The sequence below is a fragment of the Schistocerca americana genome, chromosome 1 (genome assembly GCF_021461395.2).
Source record: "Schistocerca americana isolate TAMUIC-IGC-003095 chromosome 1, iqSchAmer2.1, whole genome shotgun sequence".
NCBI classification, from domain to species: Eukaryota; Metazoa; Arthropoda; class Insecta; order Orthoptera; family Acrididae; genus Schistocerca; species Schistocerca americana.
Genome location: NC_060119.1, coordinates 461,047,820 through 461,060,021, shown reverse-complemented (window position 1 = coordinate 461,060,021; position 12,202 = coordinate 461,047,820). Strand labels below are relative to the sequence as shown.

The 12,202-nt window shown below is 39.6% G+C and overlaps 1 protein-coding gene across 1 annotated transcript in view; it reads right to left on the bottom strand.

Annotated features, from left to right (window-relative positions):
* LOC124603273 (sedoheptulokinase-like) overlaps positions 1-11,869 on the bottom strand; it is a 107,265-nt gene extending 95,396 nt beyond the window's left edge. Inside the window, exon 1 of the mRNA XM_047136385.1 lies at positions 11,652-11,869. The gene's annotated coding sequence lies outside the window, so the exon portion shown is untranslated. The remainder of the gene's footprint in view (positions 1-11,651) is intronic.
* Positions 11,870-12,202: the final 333 nt, after the last annotated feature.

Here is a 12,202-nt window from a genome sequence, read left to right as displayed (position 1 = left end):
TCATTGCTGGGAATAAGTGGAAATCGCTCGGTGCCAGGTCGGGACTGTACGGCGGATGAGGAAACAAATCCCACTCAAAAGATTCGAGAACTTCATGCTTCATGAGTGGCATTTGCCGTGTGGGCCCAGGCGTTGTTGTGAATCAGCAAGATCTTTGAGCCCAACTTTCCCCTGCGCTTGTTTTGTATTGCTCTTCTGAGGTTGTGCAGAGTTTGGCAATACCTTTGAGAGTTTATTGTAGTGCCTCTTTCCAGGAAATCCACAAAAATCACACCTTTTCTGTCCCAAAAGAAGAGGTAACCACGTGGTTGAAGGCGCAGACGGCCGAATTTTACGATGAAGGGATTTCCAAGCTCATCCATCGCTACGATAAGTGCCTTAATTTAAATGGCAACTATGCAGAAAAGTAGTTTTTAAGTGTGGCTTTCATCTGTATATAATAAAAAAAATTTCCAACCTCTCTGTGGCTATATTGTGGCCAATGCTGTAAAATGATAAAATTGTGTTTGTGTATGCACTGTACATCTGTATGTTGTATTTATTATCATAATGTGTATTCAATAGACCCTTCACACAGTTCTGTATACATACTCTACTTACTCTTTCCATATGCATTCCACTAAATCTTCCATTTTGACTACATGCAAAAAAGCTACATCTAGTCTGCCAAGCCAAATTATTGTTGTAGTGTCAAAAGTGCCATTTGCAGTGCACACAACTAGACTACAAGAAAATCACTCAATCAGGTGCCTGTAAGAACCTGGAACCATGCTCCTCACATGCTTCCCTCGTGTAATGAAGGGTATGTGGCAGAACATACACAAAGTGAACACCACATTTGAGGTTATCCCCAGATTTTCATTAGAGTTAAGAACAGGTGACTTTGGAATCTGACATAGCACTAGGAAGTCTTCAACATGCCCTTCCAGCCATTTGTGTATACTTCTGCACAGTTGGGCTACTTTTCTTGCTGAAAGATCTGATTATGCATCGAGATGGCAATTACATGCATGGATGAATATGACTGATCATAAAATCAAACAAGCATATTTTCACATGAGTTGGTAGGCCTAGATGATGCCAAAAAAATATTCCTATGGACAGAACTCTGCTTGTGCCATATATTGTTCTTCTAGCATCCCACAAACTTCTTTTCTTACCTATTATTACTGATTTCATTTTGTGCTTTCTGTCTGATAAATTAACTTTTACTATTCTTCTAAATCGTCTGATTAAAAGGCTTTACTTCCCCCCCCCCCCCCCCCCCCCACTGACTTTCTTGAGGTGCATGTTTTACTTTCATATACTGCTGCATTTCAAGACACAAATTTTTAGTATTTACTACTACAACATGTATTTTGTCCAATAAATTTTCCTTCACTTGCATCAACCAACTTCTGATTTATTTCTTGCTTCAGTCATTTCCTCTACAACTGGATATCCCTCAATTCTGATCATAAGCAAGGCACTATTCTGCTTTTTATTATTCTTTATTACTCTCATCTCAGCTTATTTTTATCCTTAAGCCATATTTGTCTTGTGTTTGCATCCATCATAATTAGTATATCTTCTCCGCGTCCTTAAATTTACCAAAAAATTAAAACTGTGAATTATCTAGGACTTGAACCAGGGCCCTTGCCTTTTGTGGCCAATGTTCTTACCACCTGATCTGTTCAGGCATGACATACATCCCATCTCCACAGCTTCTTAGCAACTGTTCTGTTCAGGTGTGATGTAAAATTCATCTTCACAGCTTCAAGTTGGCAAGTACTTCTCTCCTACTGTTCTCAGTAACTCAGTCAGTAAGCACATTTTCCACAAAACTCAGTACCAATCCAACACACAACTTTAATAAGCACCACACTGCACAGTTGAGAGTGAAACATTCATTTTCTACACATTTTATGTCTTCCTAACTTTCTCAAAAGATGAACAATATAGTTCACAAACCTTACCATTGGTATCTGTTCCTCCAACACGTTTATCCTGAGTTCGAGTCTCGATCCGGCACACAGTTTTAATCTGCCAAGAAGTTTCACTTTTTTCCTCCTTTTGATACTTTCATGTCCCTCATTACTTTTCAATATCCAAGTTAAATAACATTTTTTTTTGCTCTTCATATTTATTACCCTATTTTATTTTGGTAAACGCAGATCACTTTCCTCCTCCTGTTCTTTAAGCTATGTCCATCTCACATTTTTTTGATCTTATACCACCTTACATTGTTGAAGGCTTATCTCCGTCCACAAATGTTGTGATAATATTCTGATTTTCTTCCTAATGTCAGCAAAAAAAGGGCAACTGTTTCTCAGGTAGGTTTAACTTTTTGAGATAAAACTGGTAGGCCTATATGACCAGCACCTCTTCAATTTTTTTTTCCTATTCTGCATACTACCATAGGCAACAAAGCGCAAGCACGAGATGTAACACTTACTGCCCAATAGTTTTCACTTTTATCAGCTAATTAATACTGTCTTGGGCAAGGTGCCAATAATGCTTTGTGTGGATATTTGGTGATGTCTTACATGACAGTTTTTGACATTAGCTCAAAATCCTTAAACATTTGACTGGTTTGAGGAACTCAGAAGGTATGTTGTGACTTCCTGTGATCTCAAGTCGTGCTATGCTCTGTGGACACTTCACCTCATTACTGAACTGATATTTTGCCAGAAATTTCTCTTTCACATCCATCCCACAGTGGAACAGTCCTCATACATCACACATACCTTTGATTTACTAGAGTTATCTACCTGCCCTCTCTTCTACACTTATACAATTTGGTAAAAAGCAGCCTTCTGCAAAGTTTACTCAACAGTATTTCATAATCACCACAGTAAAAATTTTGGACAAGTGTTATAAAGACTAATACTAATAATAATAACAATAATTTATGAAGCTTAATGACTAAAATTTTAATGTCTTTTGAGTTAATAAGCCACTCCTGACCTCTCACATTAGAGTAACAACTATTTTATCTGCACAATATAATTTCAAATTTACATGATAAACTACAGAAACAATACTGAAAATGGAATATACTGTAACACACTCAGAGGATTCTGTTTTGAAGTTTTAGATAACTGGAGTACACGAAGGTGAAACTGGATGCAAGGGCACCTCAGGTACTAACAAACCTAAAAATTAATAAAACTCAACTTCTTTTTACAAATTGAGCACTATACGTTAATCTGGCACTTGCAGCAGTTCTTTACACAATTTACACTTGTATTATTTTGAAAAATAGAAAGATTCACTTACCTCTGAAGCAAAATAAATTAAAAATTTTGAGGTACAGTTTTGTTAGCATGGGGCCAATAAGTGAGGAGAAAACTGTAACAATCACAGCTGATTCAGATGTTTGGTCAAACAAGATGGTACAGTGGCAAAAAAATTTGTCATGCTTGGGGAAGAACATAACTCCAAATGCCTGCAAATCCAGACTAGCGCGTGGTTTCTTAAGTCAAAAGCATTTTTTACACAGTAAGCACTTTGTCATCATCAGTTTGCAGAAATAGTGTGGGGAAAAGGCACTCGGACACTAACATACAGTGCCATGTAGAGAGAAAAACAATGAAGGGAACAAGCCTGTGCCTCCCATATGTAATAATATCAGAGACAAGCAAAATACAATTAAGCTGTATATGTTTCATACAGTCAAAACTGATATTGCTTTAGGGAGTAACATAATCACACAATGGTATACATTACTACATTAAAAATATCAGTTATCAGTGTTGTGTTTCCTCATGACTGACACAGTCATCCTGTTTCTGAACATCTCCAGACTCCTAAAGACAGAAGGTTAGGGAGCTGTAGGGTCAACAAAAACTTGCAGACTGTGCAAGGTTGCATGCAGATACCTTTCACTATACTCTGGTTAAAATTGCTTTGCGACTGATGTTTCAGCAAGTCGAGTGGTAGTGGCCAACGACCATCCAATCACAGTTCTTTCTTGAGTGCAAAGTGCTGGCAGTGCTGCCTGTTTGGTAGGTGTGTGCAGTTCCTTGTGAAGCATGGATGGCTGTACATTGGCAATAGTACCCGCTGCCACTGAAATCACAAACCAATTTTAACTTCGCCTTCAAAAAAGGACACCCATAGGGTGTCTCTTTGGACAGTCATCAGACAATTCTCCCCAGTATTTTGGCAGATACTTGCAGTTTTCATTTTGTAGTGTGTAAATGGAGTCAGTCCAAGAATACTAATCACAAAGTGTTTTCTGCAAAGCTCATTATCAATGGGAAGTTTTTTCCTTGTTAAAAAAAAAAAATTAAATGAAATTTTGTATATCCATCTGACAGAGCAATCCCAAATCAATCTAGTGCAATATCTGGATTATCAATATGTATAACAGTTAAGGGCAAATAATCCAAACAACAGTGACCAAGTTGTGCTGCTAGATGAAGGCAGGAGATGGCACAACTGATGCTGCCAAGTCAGGAAGGAAGACACTAAGACCAGTAATATTAACCATTAATTTGGTAAGAAATAAAGTCACTTCAGGTGTAATCTCCTTTTATTGTTAGGCAGTACCAGTTTCACAGATCTTACAGCTGCACATAAACAAAAAAGTTATTATGTAGAAAAATGTATAATTCTAAGCTAAGATGAAACTGTAATGAAAAATGTACTCACTAGAATCAAGTCATGATATTCAAAGCATATTATGAGAAGACCCAGCTTTCATAGCCAGTCCCATCAAATAGCTTATCCACAAAAAAGGGTATGTCCTAAAACCTTTGGAGAAGGGTAAAATCAATGAAGAGAAATTTTATATACTGTCACAATGGCTAAGGAAGAGGTGTAAGAGGCATTCATCATACGTCATGATGCAGAGGCAAACAATCGCTATCAGACACTATTTAAGTGACAGTCAACTGGCTAAAAACCACTGACCACTATGATAGCAATACATCAATAAAAATGGACTGCCATGTATGGGTTCTCATTAAAACCTAGAATCAAACATGCACTGTAACAAGCAGGTGTAATCCACGTCAAACACAAATAAATTGCACATGGCATCAAAATGGGTATGATGGAAATTTTGTTACTCCATTTATAACGACATCCTTAGGGGGGAAAATATATATATATTATTACCATATATGCTTTTCAAGACTCTTTACAACAGACCATAATACTCACCAATGCTAATCAAGACAGAACTGGCACGCGTACATATAACAGAATACCATATCTTAATAAGATTTCTGACAAAGTTGGCAGATGCTTAAGACTGAAGAATACTGAGGCTGCGTACTTTATACCCATGACTGTAGGTCAAAAATATAGGCACAAAGGACACATCACTTGTGATAAACTCAAAACTATGGCTATGTACAATACCACATGTGACAACTGCTCACTGAGATATGTGTCAGATGGGCAGAAGCTTTGATGTTAGATTCGAAGAGTATGTCTACTTGGAACATTCAAAATCAGCCTTAAGTTCTCACCTTTTGGAACAGTGTCATTCTTTTAAGAATCTTTCAAATAATTTACAGATTTTGCACAGGGAAAATAAAGGTAATACCTTAAACAATCTCGAAGAGGTAGATATCATATGCATGTCACCCTAGATTCACTCTGGGACATATTAACATTTGTACTTCAAGTTAATTGCAAGGGATCCACCCAGCCCTCTTATCTACCCTGCAAGAGTTTGACACATAAGTTCCATATTGTTCCCACTTCTGTGTCTGCGTGCACATTCCATCGCACATGCCCCTGCTGCTTGCTGGTCAGTTCCTTGTGTTTCTCAGTAGTGCTTGGGCATTCTGGTTTGCACTTTTGCACAATAATGGCCACCAGTATTTTTGGTAAGTTCCTTTCTTGGAATCAGTCATCAATGTCCCTTCGATATCTGCAGCATGTCAGCCTGTTTCTTTGGTACAATTTTGTTTACATATTGTCATTCTTGCACTACAAACAGCTTCTCCCTTTCCATCTGCCTGATTTTCATGCCATGTGAAAGTTATTTGGGTTGCTACCTAAACCTTCAGGTTATGGATTATACTTGCTTTCATGTTCGATTATAGATTTTAATGGGAACCCATACACAGCAGTCCATTTTCATTGACATGATGCTATTACGGCAATCAAAAACTTTTTAGCCAATGAAACAGTCACCTAGATAGGAAGTGACAGTAGTTGATCAGATCTACATGGTGACATTTGATGTCTCTGACACCTCCTTTTTATGCATTGTGCCCTTATGTAAAATTGTTCTCCACTATTCTTTTTCTTTTTTACCCTTCTCCATAGGTTTTACGGGAGTGGTCCCTACCATATTTTATCACTTTCAGGACATATACTTTTTTGTGGATAATTCATTCCATCGGAGTGACTATGAATTCTGGATCTACCTCTAACATGTTATGTGTATCACACATGGACTCCAGTGAGTACATTTATCATTATGGCTTCATCTTAGCTTGGGATTATACATTTTTATACATAATTGTTTTTCACTTATATGTATATACACTCCTGGAAATGGAAAAAAGAACACATTGACACCGGTGTGTCAGACCCACCATACTTGCTCCGGACACTGCGAGAGGGCTGTACAAGCAATGATCACACGCACGGCACAGCGGACACACCAGGAACCGCGGTGTTGGCCGTCGAATGGCGCTAGCTGCGCAGCATTTGTGCACCGCCGCCGTCAGTGTCAGCCAGTTTGCCGTGGCATACGGAGCTCCATCACAGTCTTTAACACTGGTAGCATGCCGCGACAGCGTGGACGTGAACCGTATGTGCAGTTGACGGACTTTGAGCGAGGGCGTATAGTGGGCATGCGGGAGGCCGGGTGGACGTACCGCCGAAATGCTCAACACGTGGGGCGTGAGGTCTCCACAGTACATCGATGTTGTCGCCAGTGGTCGGCGGAAGGTGCACGTGCCCGTCGACCTGGGACCGGACCGCAGCGACGCACGCCAAGACCGTAGGATCCTACGCAGTGCCGTAGGGGACCGCACCGCCACTTCCCAGCAAATTAGGGACACTGTTGCTCCTGGGGTATCGGCGAGGACCATTCACAACCGTCTCCATGCAGCTGGGCTACGGTCCCGCACACCGTTAGGCCGTCTTCCGCTCACGCCCCAACATCGTGCAGCCCTCCTCCAGTGGTATCGCGACAGGCGTGAATGGAGGGACGAATGGAGACGTGTCGTCTTCAGCGCTGAGAGTCGCTTCTGCCTTGGTGCCAATGATGGTCGTATGCGTGTTTGGCGCCGTGCAGGTGAGCGCCACAATCAGGACTGCATACGACCGAGGCACACAGGGCCAACACCCGGCATCATGGTGTGGGGAGCGATCTCCTACACTGGCCGTACACCACTGGTGATCGTCGAGGGGACACTGAATAGTGCACGGTACATCCAAACCGTCATTGAACCCATCGTTCTACCATTCCTAGACCGGCAAGGGAACTTGCTGTTCCAACAGGACAATGCACGTCCGCATGTATCCCGTGCCACCCAACGTGCTCTAGAAGGTGTAAGTCAACTACCCTGGCCAGCAAGATCTCCGGATCTGTCCCCCATTGAGCATGTTTGGGACTGGATGAAGCGTCGTCTCACGCGGTCTGCACGTCCAGCACGAACGCTGGTCCAACTGAGGCGCCAGGTGGAAATGGCATGGCAAGCCGTTCCACAGGACTACATCCAGCATCTCTACGATCGTCTCCATGGGAGAATAGCAGCCTGCATTGCTGCGAAAGGTGGATATACACTGTACTAGTGCCGACATTGTGCATGCTCTGTTGCCTGTGTCTATGTGCCTGTGGTTCTGTCAGTGTGATCATGTGATGTATCTGACCCCAGGAATGTGTCAATAAAGTTTCCCCTTCCTGGGACAATGAATTCACGGTGTTCTTATTTCAATTTCCAGGAGTGTAGATTAGCATCTGAAGAAGCACCTGTATATGCTGAGACACCAGTAGCGCCTAACGATAAAAGAATATTACAGCTGAAATGATTTTATTTCTCAATGACTTATTGTGGCTGTGGTTATCCAGACTATCAAGTTTTTTGCACTTTATTTTGGTATCAGCTGTTGTCAGCTGCATTAGTGACTGATAGTAAGCCAAGTACGTATAGTACTAACACACCCCTGTGCGGTTTGATGTTCAATGTTTTCATAGAATGCCCTTATGTTTCGGTTTCCCTATGCTCACTTGCCCTACCTCACATACAAGCTATGTCTGTAACCAACATGTAGCTGCACTACTTAGGCACTGCTGGAAAACTCTTCTGTAATGCAATTCCTGTTAACACGTACTTTTAAGCCAATGTAACACTAAACTAATTTGGACCACTCTTTTGATCAGTTAAAATTATAATTTTAAAAACATTTCCTGCAGACACTAGCATCATCAGCAAATGGATATTTCTACTGATCCCATTTGAACATTATTTATACAAGGTGTACAACTTTGCTTCCGGCAATAGGTGGCGACAACGGTAAGTAGTGGCCGAAAGAAACATATCGCAGTCATCAGACAGTTAGCTTGGACCTCAGTCAACATAACCTCATTCAAACATTAGTCGATTTGTGTCTGCATCATAAAGTTGTTCTTGATCAAAAAGGTCAGTTTATGAGCCTAATTCTTGTCATTTGCAGGAGGTGTTACTGTTTTGTTTCAATCTGAGGAAAACAGCGGCTGAGTCTCATCGAATGCTCTCAAGTACACACAGTAAGGACGCAAGTAATGAAAGAACGTGTCATGAGTGGTTTCAACACTTCAAGAACAGCGATTTTTAATGTTGTAGACCGGCATAGTGATGGCAGAGAGAATGTTTTCAGAGAAGCAGAATTGGAGACATTGATGAGTGAAGACTCACGTCAAACTCAAGAAGAATTAGCACAATTAGTGGGAGTGACACAACAAGCCATTTCAAAATGTCTCAAGGCAAGTTGTGCTAGTCATAGAGTAAAAGGAGGAGATTACACAGGAGATTTTTCTGTGAATAAGATTTGTACGATAGTTGCACAAGAGGTAAACCTGGGAGAGGTGGTTGTTGTATGGGTTGATGGATTTGGTGGTGGGGTTAGAGATGTTTGCTGTTCATGCCTAGGCTGTAGGGAAGGGAGCATCTGATACAGCATGGGTTGCTGATGTCAAACAATAGGTCTTGTCACGCGTGGGCTGGTTTTATATGCACTGACATTAGAATGAGAGCTTCACTGAGGTGAAGATCAATGTTGATGAAAGACCCTTGTCTTATACCACCAAAACCGAGAATTTTTCTACCTGATGTTAAGTATTGGCCAGCCTTTCTGTGATATAGCTGTATAGTTTTCTCAAGGGAATTTTCTTTTTCATAAATATCTGTGTGTGCACAAATTAAACAGTCCTATTACATTTCCTTGAGGAACTTCCAATGTTATTTTCCATTCTGCCGAAAATTCACCATCCAGTATAACATATTGGGATCTAACGGTAAAACATTCTTTAAACCAACTGAATATTAGCCAAAATGCTCTGTAAGAGTGCAACATTTTTGCACAGTGCCAGTTAGCTTTCAGTAACATACAAAGGCAAAAGTCTACCTGTTCAATGCATCTACTATTTGCAAGATACAGATTGTGCAAAAAGGAGGCTATGTTTTATGCGTGGCTTTTCATGACATGGACTAATATTCCATGAGAAGTTTAATTTCATTCACGAACATTACTTTAGGAGGTGGAAATATGTTCTTGGATCCTGCAACAGGACCTTATTTGATGCTGTGTCTTCATTATTTTCTTCTTTATAAATTTGGGTGCACATCTTTATTTTACCATCACACAGGCTGTTCATTGTGTAAGAAATCTTTGATAAAGATGACTGTGGTGCTGTTCATTTCTAGTTAGAATGATAGTCACTGTTTTCACTACATTTTTCAAATGGTATGTTTAAGCTGACATTGTTCTTTGTAGTCTTTTAACCTTCATATGTTTACATAGAGTGCAACTTATGATCATTTTAGCTTCGGCCACAAATCTTTATAATTGTTGGATCTGATCTAATTGTTTCAATTTCATATTTTAAGTAGAATGTCAGTGACGATTTATTAGTTCTACCAAACTAATATTTTCCTGGCTTTCACAGTGAAATTCTTGCCCTTTCTGCACACCATTGCTATATCATCATCATGGTCACTAAACATTGTATCTTAGATGATGCTCAGAAAACAAGTGCCTTTCTAATCACGAAGTCTAAAACCCTGGGGAAAAAAAACTGTACTTCATAATATCTATTTAGAGATTTTCCAAAAGAAACTTTCAACAGAAGATCACAATCCAGTTTTAACTTACTGAAACAGTAGCTACATACAGTATGCAAACTTTGTATCAGATTGTTCTCCACTCTTGCTGGGATCTCAATAATCTAACGTACATAAAATATCAAATTGGTTAATTGAAGACAAGAAATCAAACCTTGATGCTAAACAATATTTTAAGTGTATTTTTTTAAAAGTTCTGTATTAAAAGATAATAGTAACTTAGTAGAAAGTTTTATTAGTTAAGAATATTCTAGCAAGTTTCATAAGTACAAGTCTTACATCAGAGCACAATTACCCACTACCATTATTATTTATGTGTCACAGATTTGGTTTACATGGCTGTATTTATGGTCTCCTGCTGCTGCGATGTGGAACTGTTTCCATCTATATTTGACTGCAGTTTCATGTAGCACACAGTTTGTATTATAAATAAAACTAACAGACAGAGAATGTTGGTATGAATCTTTCACAATGTCTGGAAGGCTTATCTATCCACGAAAGTTGTTCCAAGTTTTACATTTCTCTGTTCATCTTCTTTAATTCTGATTTTTATCTTACACGATATCAAGATTGTTATTCATATTCTAACCATGATTTTTAACGGAGGAAATTAACTTAAGGCATCAAATAAGTGGTATGTAAACAGCAATTTATATTATGCATAGTTTCTGAATCATGTAAGGAACATCTGGGTTTAAGTCTTATTAAGTGCTAATGTCTAGTAGTTACTGATGCAGCACAGGCTCGGACAAGCTGGAAATCGGCCGGTCGTTTGCAAACGAACTATTCCAGCATTTGACTTAAAACGATTGAAACAACGGAAAATCTAAAGTAAATGGCCAAACCGGTAATTTTAACCGCAGTCCTACCGAATGCAAGTAAAGTCTTACCAGTGTGTTACCTGGATCGGTGAAACGCGTTCTAACGCGCACATTCCGCTCAGTGCGGAAATACATCATCATACCTTATGCATCATTAACTGAAAAAGGAATGAATAGGTTCGCAGACACCCGATTCAAAAGGGCTAAGTAAAACTAACATTCCCAAAAAAAAAAAAAAAATCATTACTGCACAGTGGTACAGACGCACTTGGTTCTGGTTGATTAAAGGGCATGGAGGGTTTTATAATTTAAACATTTTGCTTCAACTTTTTCTAAGAGCGAAAATGATAATTATCGTCAACTTCAGTGATTCACAAAATTACATAACGTTCTTCACAAACAAAACAGAACCGAGTCGCACAACCCGCTCACACTAACAACCATGAAACGCGTCAGTCAATTTACTATTGGAGCGTAAGCATCGAAAGATTTAGCATTCTCCTTTAAACGTACAGGTACATCAGCCTATTTCTTCACTGACATTTGTCATTACTACCTTTCAAGCAACCCGCACGAAATGCTTCTCCGCGCAACACGTAATTGTACTGTCGTAGGCAAAGTTAAGTTGCACTCTTTACTTCTGAAGGCCGCAGCTTTTTGTTCCCGTATATCCTAAACACCTCCAAGCGAGTAATTACTACTGAGATACAGGGCGTTCATAGGATCAATAAACCTCTTCTCGTCGAAGTTCAGCAGAATAGCTGATAGCACAAAGATACAAGAACCACCAAATATTTTATTCACTACATTCATATTCGTATTTTGCTTCATTATTTTGCCTCATTAGGCGTTACATGTTATCTGCCTGTATCATTGTTAATTTTCTCAAAATGTCCAATCTCTCTGCTTAACTCATATAAGATATATAACAATAAAGCAGTTAGCAGTGGTTTGTGTCATATGGTACATCTATATCGATAGTACTGTGTCGATAGAGATATCAACAGTGAGTAATATATTTTTAATGCACAACAGTTCGTCAGTTAAGCCGGGTAGACAGATGCAACGGAAGTGTCACCACAGCTAGTGCCACACTGGATTTGCGTG